Source organism: Camelus ferus, chromosome 8 (genome assembly GCF_009834535.1).
Source record: "Camelus ferus isolate YT-003-E chromosome 8, BCGSAC_Cfer_1.0, whole genome shotgun sequence".
In the NCBI taxonomy this organism is placed as follows: Eukaryota; Metazoa; Chordata; class Mammalia; order Artiodactyla; family Camelidae; genus Camelus; species Camelus ferus.
Window position 1 is genome coordinate 60,807,011 of NC_045703.1, and position 19,664 is coordinate 60,826,674.

Consider the following 19,664-nt stretch of genomic DNA (forward strand, 5'->3'; position numbering starts at 1 on the left):
GGGAGTTTATACCCATGCTTTTGAGTTTGTTGTCATAAAATCACACTCAGTGGTAAGGCTCTCCTTTCTAGCACCTTGGGTTTGCATTTAAGTCTCCTGAAATGCTTTGAAAATACAAACTTTCAAATAGGTTGTCAATCGTATTTCATCCCACGATTGCAGTGAGACTCAAGGCAGGTTTGTCTTGAAAACAACCCATGCCTCGTCCCTTTTGGCAGGGCAGAGCTCAGAGAAGAGCGATGTAATTGCCCAGACTGAGTCTGAGGTTAGAGTGTTTATGTAACAAATCCGCTAAACTTAAATATTTCTTGTGGTGTGGTCAGGGCCGCAAACCTTTGCCCAGGCTCACTACCATGAATGTCATCTGTTTACTCAACCCTGTGTGGGCATCTCTGTTTACGTGAAAGGACCCTGCTAGCTTAAAGCCAGTTAATATGTTCAATCATACATCATGTTGCTTACGTATTTTATAATAAGGATTGCAGAGACAATTTTTCAAAGCAGTCAGACCGCTTACATTTGTGCGTGCCCTGATGAGCAGACATATTGAATGAATGTTCACTTGGCAAAATCTTAACAACTAAGGAATTTTTCTTCCCCAGATAATTACAAGAGGCCTAATAATGTTCCTCCAAGCCAGCCTTCTGATTCCCTTCCCCCTTGATAGAGACAACATGTACCAGACAAACAGCTGAGACAGACAGCCCGAAGGGACTGGAGAGGCTCTCCCGGGGCCAGATCAAGCCAACTATATGAGAAGTGATGCTTTCCAACTTCATCATGGAGCTGGGAGCCAAAGGATGTTTCAAGGGCCAGGGGAGAAGGTGCTGAATAACGCCCCCACTCTTTCCAAGGCATTTTATACTGCGGCTTCATTACTGAGTTTGAAACGTGAATTCCCAGAATATCAGGCATCCCTAGACTCAAATGTGAGTGCAGAAAGGCACTCCAAAGCCAAATGTAAATTATTTTTAAATTATTCATGCCACCTATTCGCCATTAGAACAGATAATTGAGCTAACTGTAAATATGTACAAACAGAAGTGACAGAAACAAACATCCACAACAAACTACAGATGAACAGAAAAATCCACTTAAGTGCTGAATAATTAGGGTGGAGGGAAGCCAAGGAAGGTGGGAGGCCATAGTTCTGGAGTGATGAGTGAGTTGGGACTAAACTGGAAATAGCCAGCAAGATGGGAGCTGGTTCCAAGAAGAGGAGGGCTGGGACTTGGCAGAGAGGAAGGGGGAGTGGTAGGGGCTAAGAAGCTAAACTCGTGCAGGGAAGTACAGATGAGCAGTGGGTTCTGGTTTCTGACAAGTCTGAGCTAAGCGAGGCAAAAATGACAGATGGAGCCCCAGCCAACAGGAAAAAAAAAAGAGAAAGAAAGTCCGCTCGATAGGAGATGTTTGAGGTCCTCCTGGAACCTTGGGACACAGCGCAAGGAAATACATTCCATCTGCAGCATTCCACCCCAGGACTGGCCCCCTAATCTGCAGAGTGAGCTAGGGGTAAAAATTTTCTTAGAAACAACACTCTCCTGTAACGGCTAGCAATTTGGGAGCAAGAATGTGTTAAACGGCAAAAGGCTTGGGGCTCCCCTATTTTAAAAAAAATAGAGTTCAAAGTAGCTAGTTAGAACATGCAGGTTTTAAGAGTAGAAAAATGTGATGCTGTCCCCGCAAAAGGCTCTGGGTCACCACCAGAGTGTGGTCCGAAGCAAACACGTGGAGGTAAATGACAGAGAAACTGTGTTCAAACACGAATGAAGTCAGCAGGCAACCTGAGAATTAAAGCCCAAAATTAGCTGGCAGTATTTATCATTCCTAAAGGAGAAATCCAGCACGAGAAGTTCAGTTCTTAGCAGATACTGAAGCAGGAACAGAGCTTTAAGCAAATGTCCCTCCTCCATACAGACACCTGACAGTTGCTGGCAGTTCCCAGACGGAGCCAGGTCAACTGCCAGGTGAGGACTGAGAGTGATGGAGACCAGCCTGGTGGGGAGGATAAGGAAGAGTCTAGAGGAAGCACAGCAACCCAGGTAACAACAGGCACAGGAAATAAGCAAGTGAAGGCCAGGGTCAATCTACATAAGTTGCAGAGAGGCTGTCTCCTACTTGTGTGAGAAGACAGTAACTTTACCACAGAGCTGGTGCCCTGTCTTTCACGGTCAGCAACCTCTCCAGACCAGGGCTTCCATCTCAGTGTGACCCAAGGGGGCAAGTGTCCTAGGAGGCAAAGATTTCTCCCCACCGTGTGACCAAGTCCCACCCCCATGCCAAGGATGGATGTGTAGGGGGGGGGGTCAACATTTGTGCAAAACTACAAATTCCACACAAACACCGAGTAGACATCCCAGGTGCTGACCTTGGTCCGAGACCTGAGTTATGGTATCAAAACAGAGAGATTAATGGTAAAGTCGGTATCATTTCCACCCAGATGTTTTTAGGATAATCGTGTTTAAAATTCTGTTGTCTTATGGAATTGTCTCTGAATCAGTGTCCCTGGAGATGAACAGCATCTTTTATCCAGTATTCGATTAAACTTAAGAAACATTTTTCAGGGTTATGTACTTATCGTACACTGGGCTCTGACCCCTGGCTGTAGGCAGACGCAGCCAGGATGAGTAAGGACTTCCCCCGGCACAAGTAGGCAAGCATGCTACGGAAATGTAATGTGCGACAGATGGATGATTCCTTATCATTATTACTGATAGCATTATTTCTATTCCTGCTGTCAAAAATCCAGAAACCACTAAATGAAAAAACATCAGATCAACAAAATAGTAATAGCAAGAGTTTATTTTTTGCACATAAGAACAGTTCTCAAACTGGGTGCTTTAAAACCAACATTGGAATGAAGCTCAGAGGTCTATGTTACAGGACAACTTACATAGTGAAAATTCAGAGACTGTGTATTCTTTACAATGATTGGTTACAATAGTGAAGTTTTTCCTAATGATAGGGCATTGGTTAAAAGTGGTTTTCTTACGCCAATTTTGGAAAACAGTGTAACTTTCACTTATGATTTTCAAAGGCATTTACAAGAAGTGACTCAAGCTAATGTCACTAAATAATCTAAATTAGGCTTCACTTACATGGCTTAACAATTTTGTCTGCTCAGGAAATAGTCAAATCTTGTCTTCATTCCATATTTTACTTTAACATTGCTTAGTGGCCAACAGTAGTAACTGTTCAATAATTTTTTCATCGAATGAATGAATCAACCAATTCATTATTAACAGGGACAGTACAGCTGCCAAAGATGGCAGGAGGAAAGGGGACAAAGAGAGAATCCCTGAGCCAGGTGCTGTCGGGGAAGGTGCGCCTGAGGCTTGCCCTGAAGGTTAACAGGAAGTGTCAGTGAAGGATGGGTACGCTCACACCTCACATTAGCTGAAGCACATCCATAGTCAACAGTAATGCAGGATAAATAATGTACAAGGTTAAAGGAATAAGACATTTAGGAGGGTGAGTGTACAGCGGTAGAGCACATGCTTAGCATGCACAAGGTCCTGGGTTCAATCCCCAGTACCTCCACTTAAAAAAAAAAAAAAAAAAAAAGTCATTTTCCTTAAAGACTTCCTCCATCTGCTTAAAAACAGTTGACCCTTGAACAACACGGGTCTGAATTGTGCGAGTCCACTTACATGTGGATCTTTTTCCATAGCAAATGCTATAGTACTACGTGATTGGGGGTTGGTTGAATCCATGGATGAAGAATCAGACATGGAAGAACCACATATGTGAAGCGCCGGCTGTAAGTTACGCAGGAATTATGACCGCGCAGAAGGTTAGCGCCCTTAACCCCCGCCACAGTGCTCAAGGGTCAACTGTACTGTGTCTAGGTTGAGACTTGCAAGCCTGAGGGGTAGAATCCAGTAACATGCTGGAGTCTGAACCATGGGAAAGAGGAGTTGGAGGGAGCTCTGTGAAACCCACCAGAGGTTGCCAGGAGCTGGGAGTACACGTGCCACCAGGGCCTCCGAGGGCAGAAAAACACCACACGTGGAGCAGACCCCCAAGGAAGGAGTCCTACCTGCCCCCTGAGACCTCACCTCTTAGACACAAAGCCCACAGACAAGGACCAACTTGAGGGCCAGGCCTGGGTTCCCAGGGAAATCCCCTTCCCCTGAGGCAGCCACTCCAGAACAATCTCGTCCTCCTCTGCCACCCAAGGCGCCCTTAGAAAAAGACTGGAGAGAAAACACACTCACTGGGATGCTTTATGAGTGAATTTAATCCAATATCACATATTTACCCATTTGTTGAGGGTATTTCTATTTGAACATGACCTGGTGGGGGCTGTTCCCCCAGACAGTGAAGCATCAGAATGGCCATGATTTCAGCTGTGTCTCTGCCGCACTCAGCCTGGCTCCCCAGAGACCCATTCCCCCCACCCACACGCTGAGTCATTGCAAGCAGTAAAAATGCTTTGAACTGAGCAAAAGAACAAAGCTCTACCGTGATATTTCAAAGGAAACAGAGGAATTTGAGGAGCCATCAGCCATCCTGGTTTCACCAAGATTACTCTTAGTGACCTTCAGCAGTGGGACCCAGGGTTTTCATAACAACTCTGCTTTCTCAAACTCCAGATCACCTGCAGCTCCAAACTGCCTCTTCTCTGATTCATGTGCAGACTTTGAGTGGCCAAGGAGTAACTTCAGGCAGAAATCAGTGTTCCTGCTCCCAACCGGTCTCTACCTAAGCCAGTGTCTCAGAAGCGCCTCCTCCTTCCTTCGGGTTCTACCTGCCTGGAACAGTACCCTCTTTCGGCCAGACCCCTGGCCTCCCAGGTTTAAAGTCTCCTCCCCAGGCTCAGTGTTGCCCTACAAAACTGCTGATGGCAGACGGGGCCAGTTTTTCCAGCCTGTCTTTCAAACATCATCTTAAGAACAGAGACTCTATCTTTGGAATATAACCACAGAGTCACTCTAATAAGGCTGAATTTTAAATACAGTTTTTGTAACAATCCAATTATTTCTTAACTCTGTGTTATCAAATTAAAAATACATTGTCAAGAATATTCTTGCCATTCTAAACCACAAATGGGATGGTTTTGTTTGGTTTCTTATCAAAGCAATGAAATTTAATCCATGCAATTGCAGAGAATCTCTTTTTAAACTTGTTTATTTCCACAGCAAAAAAGAATTCCTCATAAAGTTAAATATAGAATTATCATATGACTCAGCCATTCCATTCCTAGGTATATGCCCAAAGAATTGAAAACAAGGACTCAAATATATACACCAAGTTCATAGCAGCATTGTCCACAATAGCCAAAGGGTGGAAGCAATCCAAGTATCCGTCAACAAATGAATGGGTAAACCAAATGTGGCACATACATACAAATGCATGACATTCTGACACACGCTACAACATAGATGGACCTTGAAAACAACATGCCGAGGGAAATAAGCCAGACATAATAGGACACATAGTGTATGATTCCTTTTGTATGAAATTGCTAGAAGAGGCAAATCCACAGAGACAAAAAGTGGGTTGAAGGTTAACAGGGACTGGAGGCTGTTACTTAATTGGTACAGAGTTTCTATTTGGGTGATGAAAATGTTTGGAATGAGATAGTGGGGACAGTTACGGAATACTATGCATGTAATTATTATCATTGAATTGTACACTTTAAAATGGTTCAAGTAATCAGTGGTATGTATATTTTAGCACAAAAAATTTTTTAAATCAGGCTTTTTATTAGTATGAAGTTTTTGGCTACTGGATCAATTATAAATATTATTGGCTTGTATTTAAAATCTCTGTAGTGACATTTATTCCCAGCATAAAACTCCAGTTTTCGATGTCTTTAAAACTTAGCCAGCACGTGACCAGCATGCACTGTCTGGGAGCAGAGGCTGAGCCACAGCAGCCCAGCCTTGTCGCCAGCTCTCCGCTTCCTGCCTGTGTGACCCAGCCAGTCACCTGTCCTCCCAAAGCCTGAGTTTCCACTTCATGTGATAACGACATTAATTATTTCATGGGGTTGTTGTAAGGATAAAATGTGTTGTAAGTGTTATGAGCTTAGTACCGTGCTGGCACAAAGTAAGTGCTCATAGTTAAGCTATTATTCTTATTTTTATTCAATTGACAGAACTTAGGGGGTTTTTTTAAATTGATTGAGATTAAAAGAGGGAAAATGATTAAGAAGCACTAATCATTCTGAGGAGAGGAACCATACAGCATGGCTCAAAGGCGTGTGACGAAACTCAGTCCTGGAAGTTAAGAAAGGGCATGAAGCTTTCCTGAACATTCCACCATCTGAGCCTGCTGGTGGCAACTTGGGGAGTCATTCTCAGGAGTCTTCAGCCTGATTCCGGGGAAGCCTCTGGTCCCAGCAGCTGTGAAGCACAGCTGTGGGCAAATGGATACAGTGTCTTTTGCTTCTATAATTCTGTTTGCTCTGATCACTGGCACTGTGTTGGTTTATGCTCCTGGGGTGCATCACCAGTTCAGGCACCCGGACCTTCTGTTTCCCTTAGCCCTCCAGCCTCTAAACAACCTTCCCACTCCAGACCCCAGCGACATACAGGCAGGTGTCTGAAATGGCCACTGAGTTGGTCTGGGGATTAACATCCACTTTGAAGGTGTCAGGCCTGATAGGAAACTATTCCAGGGAGAGGAGGGAGCCTGGGGCAGGGGAACAACAGCTCTCCCGTCATAAACAGACTCCTCAGCCTTCGCAGCTTTGGTTTCCCAGGAGCCCAGCGGGCAGGAGTTTGGATTCGAGATGTAAAGATAACAGAGTTGACAGCTTGGAGGTCATGGTGTCCTGATTGCTCTCCTCCGTGTGAGCTGCTGTTGCTGGTTGGAGGCTGGTATTTCCCTCTCTGTGTTGTGTAGCACCGGCCCTTTCCTGGGAAGAGAGAGCACATTTTTTGCTCCCCTTAGTCACCACCACTTTGGCATCAGTACAGAACACTTCATATAAGGGACCACAGTGCCTGAAGAATCTTGGGAATTTGTTGGGGGCGGGGGCTTGTGGGGACAGGGGGTGGCTGTAAAGATTGGAGCCCGGGAGAGTCTAGGGGCCCCTCTCCAGCCCCCAGGGACAGAGAGCAGGAAACAGAAAGCTCCCACAGCCCCAGAATGAACGAAGAATTCCTAAGTAAAAGTGACCCAAAATAATGCGGTGTTCTACTAACAGCTGAAGGTGTAGAAGAGAACTTGTGAGATTTTTAAGTCATAACTGTATGTTAGGATACCCTGGAAGTTCATTTTCTCAATGCAAAGTTGTTTGTTTCTGATTCAAAAGTACATTAACGGTTGTTTAATGGCTATAGACTTTCAGTTTGGGAAGATGGAAGAAGTTCTGGAGGTGGAAGGTGGTGAATGTTGGACAGTTTGATTATATTTCATACGACAGAACTGTACACTTAAAACGGAGTGAAGTAGTAAATTTCATGTTACGTATATTTTGCCACATCAAAATCCATTTTTCTGTATTCAAAATCTTTTAATAACCTTTAATGAAAAAGAATATGAAAACAAATATGTGTATATATATGCATCACTGCGACATTATGCTGTACACCAGAAACTGGCACATTGTAACTAACTATACTTCAATTAAAAAAATTTTAAGTGCTTTTATTACTAGACACCTACAAACCTTTTCATTCATTGAATACAAATTTATCTCCTTGTTTTTATCCATTTTATCTCTGCGGCTTAGGCAAGCTCTGGTTCTGATGACTAGATTCTACTCTAACTAGTTATGTGACCTTGAACAGGTCATTTCACCTTTCCGGTCTTCAGCTGCCTCACATGTAACAGGAGAAATTTGAAAAGAATTGTCTGCTTACAGCCCTGATGGTCAAGGATTAGCATTTATTGAAAGTGTGCCATGTACCAGGCTTTCTGCTACACATTTTATCCGCATGACCTCATTTAATCCTCACAAAGATCCCATGAGGCTGGTATAATTATCCTCATCTGACAGAGAGGAATCAGAGGCTTAGAAGTTTCAGTGACTTGTCCACTTTCAGCAAGCAAGTGGGAGGAGAGGGACTGGGGCTTAGGTCCATGGGACCCCTGAGCCCAGGCTCTCAGCTGCTGTTCAGTCCTGCAGCAGGACAGACGTCAGAGCCAACCCACCACGAATCTCTCTCCCTGGAAAAACCATTAGCCAGAAAATAAGACCTACATCCAGCCAGGAGCTGGTTTTGCTGTGCTTTCTTATTCCTCTCGCGACAATGCTGCCGTCTCCTGGGGGATGGAGGGCTGAGGGCACAGGCAGGAAGCGGGACGGGCAAGCTGGCCAGCCTGCTGGCTCCTGCAAAGTCAGGTCTTCACAGTAAGTTTCATTATTTTGCCCTAAACCAATTGAAAGCTCCCCAAATTAGATACACCCTTATTCCAGCATTACTTTTAGATTATGCTTCCTCCTGTTCTCCACAACTAATCCAACCAAGAGTTGGTTGCCTGAGAATCCGGGCTCTGAAGCAGACACCAGCTAACTCCCAGCTAAGCAATGAAGATTCACTGGCCTTCAAATATTCTCTAAGTCTGTTTTAACAAGGACCTACTGTAGAGCATAGGGAACTATGTTCAGTTTCTTGTAATAAACTATAATGGAAAAGAATCTGAAAATATATATATATGTATAAGTGAATCGCTTTTGCTGTACACCTGAAACTAATATAAATCAACTACACTTCAATAAAAAAATAAAAATTTTTTAATGTAAAAAAATAAGTGTTTAAGACTATTTTAAAAAACCAAATATTCTTTAAGTCTGTTTTAACCATGATTTGTTTTGTCCCCCTCAACCACAGCATTAATTAGGGCTCTTGGCGAGAAGCACTTTGGGCATGTCCGTGTGTTGCCAGTGACCCTCAGCCAGAGAAACAGGAAAACAAAGCAAGAAAAGGCAGCAACAGTACAAATGAGCATTGGCTGCTTGCGGGATATTGCAAAACCATGGAGTATTTGCATGCATTTGTTGACTAAAATCATTGAAAATCAACCTAGGAATTAGATAACAACAACAACAACAAATCATTGGAACATCCGTGCAGTGACGCTGTGTAGACATTAAGAGTGAGTCAGATCTCTAACAGGGAAAAGCACTGTCTAAATCAATGGACATACGAAGCTTAGGAAGTTGAAGCCAAGTTGAGCAATCATCCTTGCAGACATGGGGACAGATCTGAAAACAGTAAGAAGATCCTTAAACAAGAAGCAACCAAAGCCACAACAAACAACCCAGAGAAAGAATCACATAGGACACCATAGAGGAGCAACTCAGGTGCTAATAACAGGCATCTCAACCCAACCATGACTTGCTCCTCAGCACCCCAGTGACTAAGGCTGCTCTCCAGCACTCAGTGAGGGGGAGCTCCACTGACCAGTGTTTGTGTTCTGGTATATTTATTTGCTCTTAAGATACTAAACACACACACACACACACACACACCCCTCATTTCTTGGGATTCAAATATTCTCTTTTTTTTTCCTATAAAGTCCATAATTTAAAACGCCGTTGGTGATACTTTTATGTAGAGATTTTAGCATTAGATACTAACTACCAATAACCAAAATCTGTTACCTGGTGTGAGTAAAACCCAGTAAGTAGCACTATATGAGTTAGTTATGGCCACATAACAAATTAACCCAAACCTTAGTGACTTAAAGCAAGTTATTATTTATTGTTTCTCATAGTTTCTGTAGGCCAGGCATGTGGGTCACAGAGGGAATACAGTTTTGTCTCTGCTCCACAAGGACTGGGGCCTCAGCTGGAAGGCTTGCAGTGTGAAAGCTGGAATCATCTGAGGGCTCGTTGACTCTCACGTGTGAAAATTGATGCTGGCTGTCAGCTGAGGGCTTGACTGGGACATTGGTTAGAACTTCCACACATGGCTTCTCCATGCAGCCTGGGCCTCCTCACAGTGTGGCAGCTGGGATCCAAGGGCAAGCATCCCCAAAGAGAGAACCAGGAGAAGCTGTGTCCTTACTATGATCTAATCTGGAAATCACACAGGTTTGCTTCCACCATACTCCATTGATCAAGGTGGTCACAAGCCCCCACCCAGACCGAAGTGGAAAGAACATAGACTCACATCTCAATGGGATGGACATCAGCCACACAGGAAGAAGAGCATTTAGAGAGGGATATGTGTGTAGGTGTGGCCATCTTTGGAAAAATACAACCTACCCTTACAGAATTCTGCTTTAAAGCTGATTTCTGTAGGAAAATGCTCCATGGTGCAAACATTTCATGTACAAGAAAGTCTTAGGTGGATCCTAACAGACAAAGTTGGAACATTCGGTGTCTGGTGACATGGTAGGAGATAGGGTTAGGAAGGTACATTAGAGCCAGATGACAGAGAGTCCTAAAGGACACATTGAAAGTGTGCTCTTTATTCCAGGGACACTGAGGGACCACGGGAGTATCTGCAGCAAAGATTGCCCTCATGGCCCTGGAGAGGATGGATTAGAGAAAGGGAGACCAATTGGGAGCTCACTAAAGTGGTCCAGGTGAGACACGTCAGGAATCTGGACAGTGACATTTATCTACATCTCTGAGCCGCCAGCCTATACCATTGGTCCAGTTTGCTCCTCTCTAGTTTTAAATTCAGCAAAGACCCCAAATAATTTCAGCATCTACTATTAATAGGTTACAGGTCTTAAAGACTTACCTTTGATATATAGTTTTGTATTTGTAATCATCCACATATAACATAAAGCAGCTTGCCTTAAAATTATATCTACTTATCACATGGCAATGAAATTTTATAAAACATTGATTTTGCTTATAAACCCCACAAACTTCCTCCTACAGCTTCTTCTTGGATTTGTTTTTAGTGTAGTACTTGAATTCATTACTCAAGTTCCCTGTGTCCTCCTTTTCTGACTTTGCTTACCCTTAGCATAAGCCAAAATCACTGAGCAAATTATGTCCCTGGCTCTCTAGAAACTTTGACTGCTGGCTGAACTATGATTCAGCAGTTCTAGGGGTCCATCGGGTCGGGGGAGGGGCAGGGACATGTCACAGACATCTCTAAAAATCTGATGACAATTTACAGGGAGTACAGGCTCCCCCAGGTGAGCTTGTGCTATGAGACGGGAAATAGCTTTGGGGTGCTGGCCTGAATCCACAGGGTCATACGAATCAGCTGGCAGTTGACACCCAAATTAGGTCCGAGTGGTGATGGGTACTCCAGCCCCTGCAATGAAGGCGCCATCTGACTTGAGGCAGTCACTCTTCTCTTTGAACTTGGGTTTCTCAAGATGAGAATGATAATGAAGACACTTACCCTCTGGAAACAGTGTCCTGATGTTCTGGCCATCTGCTTCGGAATCTGTGTTCACTTATGTGCACATTCAAGACAAGTGTAACCTGTCTTTTCAACCAATTCTGCTGAGGCTGCTTTTATAACTCTGACTGGTAGTTTCGTTTACTCTTCGATTGCTTTATTTAAACTCAAATCTAGTTATATAAACACACCTCAGCACAATTTATAGGCTGGCGATCCTTTGTATCATAGCTGGCTTGTTTTTCTTCTTGAAACAAACTCTCGAGTCTACACTTTGTCAGGTTGATACATGAGTTTGGGGACTGTTTATACCGAAACCATACACACATTCCAGAAATGTGCCTTGTTACTGATCTGAAATAAAGATGATGAGCTTTTGACTTGTAAAGAGACACTCAAGAAATCGTTTGAAGTGCACACTCTGATCTATTACTAAGAGGCACAAAGAGTTGCTCAAAACTTGCTCTGCTGCTTTGTGAAGAGGCGGGAGTTAGGGAGAGAGCAACTTTAGATCAATATGGGAGAGAACGTGCTGATGATACAAACTTTTCCACAATGAACGGGGCTGGGAATCTCTAATGAGAGACTTTCTTCACAGGGGAAATAAATGCTTAAGCAGAGCTGACTGAGCATCTTCAAGAAATGGTAGGAAAGGATTCAGTCAACCAACAGGAAAGAAGATGGCTTTGGACGTCCCTTTCAATTCAAATATCCTATCTTAAATTTCTCCAATAAGCCTTTGAGAATGAAGACAGGATTGTGTTAATGACTCAGTCCTAAGCACAGATCTTTGCACCCAGTGAATGTGGCGATCCTACTGTGAGTGGGGGTGACATAGGGGTTCATGTATATAATGATACACTGGGTGTTTTAATGCCAAGCGAGGAGACCTAAAAAACACATTTCTGAGCTTTCAAAACACAGACAAATTGTACTCAATAAGTAAATATCTGTGACTTTTCCTTTCCAGGGCTGAGAAAACAAAGCTGGAAGTGGCACAGTTTACTTCGGCAGCCTGTCAGAGACGCCACACTGCTGGGACAGGGATTTCAGTAAAGGCCAAGCCTAAAGCAGTGAGGAGGGAAGGGGCGTTCTTGGTCCCTTTGGAAGTGACTGACCTTCACAGCATGCTGACCATCAGACTAGTGCTGAGGTACACGAGATGCAAATCAGTCCCTGAAGCGCGATGGTACATATTCATTACAAATAAGCCTGAATATCATTACCTGGTCTCTTCAGAACCTCACGTGAAAGCCAATCCTAGGGCTCTGGGTAGAGGGATTTTTGAAGGAATAAAGTACTAGTTTTTCCACTGAGGTTGCTGAGTTAGTTGGAAGTAAGCCTGGAGCTGCCAGGGTACCACCTAGAGATGGACATCTTGAGAATGAAGCCAACAGGAGAGAAAGGAGAGTTAAAGACAGAGAAAGGGACCATATTCTGATGACAGCCTGGACTCAACCAGGACTACTAAAGCTGTTCCATCTCTGAGCCAATAAAATTCTTTACTTTACACCCATTTGAGTTAAATTTCTATCACTTACTATCTCAAGAGACTTAGGGAATCAGAGCAAAAACCAAGCAATAATGTTGCTCTATGAAGAGCTCAGTCCTTTCCCCCACTGTGGCACATGCCCAGGTGTCTGTCTGGGCTGCCTTGAACAGGACCAATGAGAAAGTTTCAACTTGGTGATCACTTTGAGACTTTCTGATTCAAGTCTTAAACCTTTATTGTCTGAGCTTCAGAGATGCAATTATATTTTTAAAAAATACTATTTGCTTTTCAATAGCAAAGACTCATGAGTCATTGGGTCTGAGTAGTGATTTTGGAAATATGAGTGGTTTAGCAAGTGAGTCCCAATGCATGCTTGAGGATTCATATATATATATGAATATATTTGTCTTTAAAAAATAATGCTCATTTTGACTTGATTTTTTGCATTTGTTGAAATAAAGCAGGTTTGCATGATCTCAAGCGGATTGGGTTTGGGCCTGGGCTATGCATTTCTTTATCCTGTGCTAGCTCATGCTCTTTGTTCTAAGTTTATGATGAAGTGTGGAAATCTTAAGAAAATTATCTCATGCTGAGGTCTAGGGGAAGCAGTTGGCCATAGTGAACATTTGGAAGTTTGTTTCCTCTGAAGGATTATGAAGTTTCTAAATTCACTTTACTAAATATATATATATTTAATTTGCATCCAATTAGAGAAAAGAGCTGGGTAGAGGCTGGAGCATGCGATATTAATTCATTAATTCCGGGGTCTGAGTGGGAGATTATACACAGCCATCACCCAGAAGAATGCATTTAAATCGCTCTAATCTACAAATTGGAGCCAGTGCTCTGTAGTTTGAAAGCTTGTAAATGTTTCCTTTACAACTTATTTCCTGTAACATTCAGAATTATAGTGCTAACGTGGTCCCACTTTTTAGAAGCAGAGGAGTGACTGGTATTACATTTTAGAAAGCTCATCTTGATGCTGCCCTGAGGATGCACTAGGAGAGCAGACGAGGCAGGAAGACTGGGTTTATGACAGACCAGTCAAGAAGTGACAAGGTGGTGACCCAGGAGAGTGGGAAGGGGTAAGTAACTAAGAAACTTTGTTTAGTAGGATGCTTGGTAGGGGGTTGAAAAGACATGTTTACCCAGACCTGTGCATGTGATCTTATTTGCAAAAGGGGTCTTTGCAGATGGGTTAAGGATCTTGACATGACATCATCCTGGATTAACCAGTTCCATCTGTCCATTTGGCAACCACTCATCACAAGGCCAATGATATTAACTGTATTTTCTTATTTTCTGCCCTATTGATAATCTGGCTTTTGGAGGCCTTACAGACCCAGGAGAGACTGTCCTTCTCCTAGCAGAAGCTAACTCCTAAAGATAATAAAGAAGGTTGCTCAGGGGCACACTTTTCATAAGCAAACCAACCAATCCTGAGTCTACAGCCCCCACCACCTCCTTATTTTACTCTCACACACTAAGCCATATTTCCCCTGCCCTAAAACATGCTGGGGCCAGGTGCCAGGCAACTAGAGACCCACCCCTCTAACCCAAAGCCTATGAGAATTATTCAAAGTCGCCAGTCCTAAAAGGTTTACCCTGCCCTGCCTTTGCTGCGGAAACTCCAGTGAAGACTGGGGCCTAGAATTTCCTCTCCTGCTTTCCATTCCTGCTACTGCCTCCTGACCAATCTGGTGCTCCCCATGTGGCCCTGTGTGGCATGGAGCCCCTTTCTCTTGGGAAACTGTAAGTAATAAATTTCTTTTTTCAGTGGCATTGACCAACTGTGTCATCACTCCCGTCTCCATAGATAAAAATTCTGCAAGTCCAAAAAAGAGTTGGCCCTAAATCCAATGATAGCTGTCCTCCTAGGAGACAGAAGGGGAGAAGACAGAGAGATACACACAGAGGACAAGGCCACGTGAAGAAGGAAGCAGAGATGGAAGTTGTGCTGCCACAGCCACAGAGTGCTGAGATCCACCAGCAGGAGGGATCTTTGGAGGGAGCATGGCCCCACCAACAACTCGCTTTCAGGCTTCTTCTGGTCTCTAGAACCATGAGAGAATAAATTCCTGTTGTTTTAAACCACCAAGTGTATCATTTGTTGCAGGGGCCACAGGAAAATAATACAGCACCTACCAAGAGACACGTCCAGAAATCACTTTTCGTTTTTTCTTGTCGTAAAGGAGAGGTGTTGAGACAGGAGGGAAGGGGGCAGGGCACAATCACGGAAGGAATGACCCAGCCGTTGAGAACAGGACAAACTGTTCAGGACAAGATGGCAGACGATCCGATTTCCAGGGGACCTGAGCCTCATGGCACAGCCGCAGGTGCCATGACAGTTCCTAGGCTGACCATAAAAGGGCAAAAAAGGGTGAGGCTCACACTCTGTCTGTGGAGTGTGTAACCACTTTTACTTTAAACTAAACCCCCGACACCTCTCCATCTCTCTCCTCACCTTTTGAGATGGCCCAGATCGGATCTGCCTATGGAGTGTGTATCTCGCTAAATAAACTTAAGCTCTTGAATTCTTTCCTGTGTGAGACAAGAACTCTACTCTCCGGGAACAGTATGACCATCAGTGTTAGAGACGAAAAATCACCACCTTGAAGCAGTTTTATCTTATTCTGGAAAGAATTACTAAAAACAAAAGTTTCTCCCACTGACCTGGAAGAAGAATGTAATAAAAATTTTTGTAGGGGAAGAGAAGTAGATTTAAAATGCTTCTCTTCTTTAGGACTAGAAAGAGGCAGGGATGCAGTTACTGGGAAAGATAGGGCCATGATGGACATTGTGAGGGTCCAGCTGAGGTTTAAAAAATTTTTTTAAACAATAATAATAGCTAAAATTAATTGAGCTGCTACTATTTGCCAAACATTTTGTTCATCACTTTTTGGCATTATCTCATTCCATCCATCCAATAACTTTTTAAAGGCTTTTTGTAACTTGCTTTATTCATTTAAGAATATACCATGGCTATCTCCAGTTTAGCAAATGGAACTCTAATTAATTTTAAAAGGCTGAATAACATTCCATAGTGCACTACACCATAATTTATTCTGTTGTTCCCCAACTGATGGATGTTAAGATTGTTATCATTTTTTTTTTGATATTATAAACATTAGTCCACTCTTACTCATGACTAGACAAGCAAACATTCAAAATAAAATATTAGGAAAATAAATCCAGCAGTGTTTTTAAAAGATAATACATCATGATCCAGTAGAATTTATTCCAGGAAGGCAAGGACAGTTAAATATTAACATAATTTATTATATTAACAAATTTCAACTTTAAAACTATATGATTATCTCTCTCTTTTAGGGTGGGTCAGGGGGACTCTGTGTTGTACTTCTACAAAATAGCAAAGGGAGATGCCTGTCCAGGCGAATAGTGGTCTAAGTTTTGAATAATTCTTTGATCCTCAAAGTTGATAGATAAAAGCATTTTTTTTTCTGGCATCTTCGCCGTCCTTCCAATAATCTTATGAGTGCTGTTATTGTCCCCATTTTATTGATGAGAAGCATGAAGTGATACTTGTACACCCAGATGAATAAATTTTCCAGCTGTGCTGATCAGTCAGGTGTAGGAAAAAAGCAGGTGGGAGGGAGGACTGATTCACAGCTGTGCCTCTGTTGGCTGAGAGGCAGGAAAAGGACAAGGGATTTAAAAAAATTTAAGGGTTTATTCATTTACTCAACAAATTGTGCAAATTTGTCCAAAATTTAAAAATTAGTTCAAAGGAGGACTCAAGATCTAAAGTGGTGCTGTTTATAATCCTTCTGCTGTAATAGAAATGTTCTTGAATTTGCACTGTTCAATACAGTGGCCATTAGCAACATGTGGCTATTGTGCACTTGAGATGTGGTTAGCATGACTAAGGGACTGAATTTTAAACTTTATTTAAATTTGAATAATCACATGAGCCTAGAAGCTGGCTAATATATTGGACAGCATAGATCTGTGGCATGCTGGAAAAGAAACAGCTAGAAGGGAGCTGGGAAGATGAGTGAAGGGAAGGGACTAAAGGAGTTTATCAGCTCAAAGGGCAGGTTTGATGGGCATGTGGGAGTGAGGGAGCTGAAAGGAACTTGGAGGGGGGTGTCAGAGTGGGATATTGGCCTTGGAGATTTCAGAGAGGTGTCATAGCTTCATGTGGTTGCCAAGGTCCAAACTGCATCCAGGGAGCAAGTGACAGAGCTAGAGAAAAATGAAGATGAGGATCACCTTGGCATAGAGGAAGTCAAAGAAGTGATGGGTTTGGGTGTGGAATGGGCTGTCCACACTCAGTGGAAATCAGCCAGGATGGTGGTGATAATGGAAATGGAGAAAAAAGCTGAGAAGGATTGTCAAAGCCCAGTGCATGTGGCGTGGTGATACCTGCGGACAGAAGAAGAAAGGCAGAGCTGGTGGCAGGGCTGGAAGGAAAAAGAGGACATAGGCAGAAGGCTAGAAGAGTAAGGAAATGGAGTGCATAGTGGGATGTGGGAGAAGTTATGAATAGAATTGTGTCCCCACAATATTCACATGTTGAAGCACTAACCCCCAGTAGCTCAAAGATGTGACCTTATTTGGAGATAGGACATTTATAAAGGTAATCAAGTTAAAACGAGGTCATGATGGGCACTAATCCAATATGACTCGTGTCCCTATAAAAAGGAGAAATTTGGAGACAGGAGTGCTTAGAGGAAGGACAACATGGAGAGACACAGGGAGAAGGCGCCCATCTACAAGCCAGGGAGAGGGGCCTGGAAGAGATCCTTCGCCCACCGCCCTCACAAGGATCCAGCCCTGCCAACACCCTAGTCTCCCTAGTCTCAGACTTCTAGCCCCCAGAGCTGTGAGACCACACGTGTCTGCTCTTTAAGTTGCTCAGTTTGTGATCATTTGTAAAGGTAGCCCCAGCACACTAACACAGAGACTCCCCAGAGCCGTCTTCTGTGTACCCCGGAATTCTCTCAGAAACATGGGGCTACTCATGTTAAAAAATCAGCTTGAGGCGAGTCATTGATCTGATTCTCACTCTTCAACTTTTTCCTCTTTTTCCCTCCTGGCAAATAAAGACTTGTTTGCAGGCAGCCAACAGTCCAATAATTAAGGGGGTGGGGAAGGGGAGACACCGAAGTGGCAAACCACACATTGTCCTTGTTTATTTGAGTGACATGCTGCGCACATCACTCCAACCTCCCAAGGGCCAGAAGAGTAAACGGCCCGCAGTTGTCCTTGGGGAGGATTGTGTTTGTAAACTGGGGACAATTTATTTGTTTAGTTAGGATACATGCTGAATACTGGTGTCCAGGACTCAAATGCCTCTGGTGTTTTTATTCCTGTAACCCCGGCTGCTTCACCACGTTTCCTCACATTCTCTTCCCCTCCACTTTCTTCCATCACCCCACCCCTACCCTAAGTAAACATGCTTTGTGTGCACCTTGGGGAAAGCAAACAAAGATGGCTCAGATTCGGGACAAAAATCCTCTTTTCTACTTGCCCTCCCTCCCAGCCCTGCCCTTCTCTCTTCCAGCGTTCTGCATCTCCACTTTAACTGAGAGGTCCTGAGAGCTTAAAGGCCACTCTCAAATCCCAGAGGAGGACATCCTAACAGTGACCACAGATATCAGAGCTCAATTCGATCACCTCTCAGAGGAAGCAGGAATATTTAAAATCTGTATCAATATAGCACCAGAAAACAGACTGACAGAGCACTGCTTAGCATCTCCTTAGACCATTATTTTTTCATTGATTTTTCCATAGTTAACAGAACACAGACCATCAAGGAGTTATTGGAAAATTGATAAAAAGGAATTAAAATGCACTTGGAAACTATGAAGTTCTGTATAAGTTGTAAATCACCTTTCTTAGCTGAGCTTGCTCCTCTGCGTGGGGTTTTATCCTCCATGCTTTTCATCACTTCTCATTATCTTTCACTGAACGCAGCTGACTGTTCAATTCTGCATCTTCTCTATCAACCTGTAAGCCATGGACACTATGTACGCTGAGGGAGTTTATTTTGCAGAAGGCTTATAAGACCTTTGAGAGTTCTTCTGCTTCAATAGAACCTTTTGTGAGATGAGGGGAAGAATAGATTGGATAGATAAATATAGATGTATGCTATAATGTCTGGCCCAAGAATTTGTTGTTAATACATAAATGCCAATTAAATAGAGTCTGGAAACCAGAATGGGGCACTCCCATGTTCAGCTACAACAGCACAGCCCAACAGGAAGAAGAACGATGCCTCTTCTTTCTCGGCAAGGACTCAGCCAATGGAAAGCCACGAGCTCCTTTTTTACTACCGCCTTCCCAACTTCCTTTTCCTCTCTAGAAAAGCCTTCTCCTTCCCTTGCCTGCAGGGACTCGCCCGTGGCTCACCATGGCTGCAGACCCCCAAATTGCAATTTTCTGCTCATCTCGAATACAGCCATCTTTGCTGGAGAAATATCTGGCAATCTATTTGTTCCAGAACAACAATGTAAAAATATCAATATAGACCAGCGCTCAGCAAACTTTTTCTGTAAATGTAGCCTTTGCAAGCCACATACTCTGCCGTGTATTCTTTGTTCTTATTACAACATTTATAAATGTAATAACCATTCTGAGCCCTCAGCCTATACAGAAACAGACCACAGTCCGTAGTGTGCCAACCGTTGATATAGCCATCCAGATGAAAATATTTATTTGTATTTGGAGTTTCATAGAAAATCTTACCAATGATGACAGTGTGTCATAAGTAGGAAAAAGGAAAATAGAAATGTTTACAATGTTACTCAGAGTAATAATTAAGAATAATCTGCTCTGAGCATCTCAGGGCCACTTTTTTTAAGCAAATGATTTAAATGTTAAATGTTTAATATTTAGATTTCCAAGGTTAGCTTTTAGCTTGGGGGGAAAAAAACCCTTCA

At 43.2% G+C, this 19,664-nt stretch overlaps 1 long non-coding RNA gene across 2 annotated transcripts; it reads left to right on the forward strand.

The window, feature by feature from the left end:
* Nucleotides 1–6,797: 6,797 nt before the first annotated feature.
* On the forward strand, nt 6,798–14,841 carry LOC106729715. 2 transcript variants are annotated; one of them, XR_004322065.1, is made up of 5 exons: nt 6,798–9,375; nt 10,380–10,488; nt 12,238–12,456; nt 13,726–13,844; nt 14,576–14,841. It is a non-coding gene; the product is annotated as an uncharacterized LOC106729715 (long non-coding RNA). The 2 variants fall into 2 exon arrangements; XR_001366122.2 differs by having other exon boundaries at nt 6,798–10,488.
* Nucleotides 14,842–19,664: the final 4,823 nt, after the last annotated feature.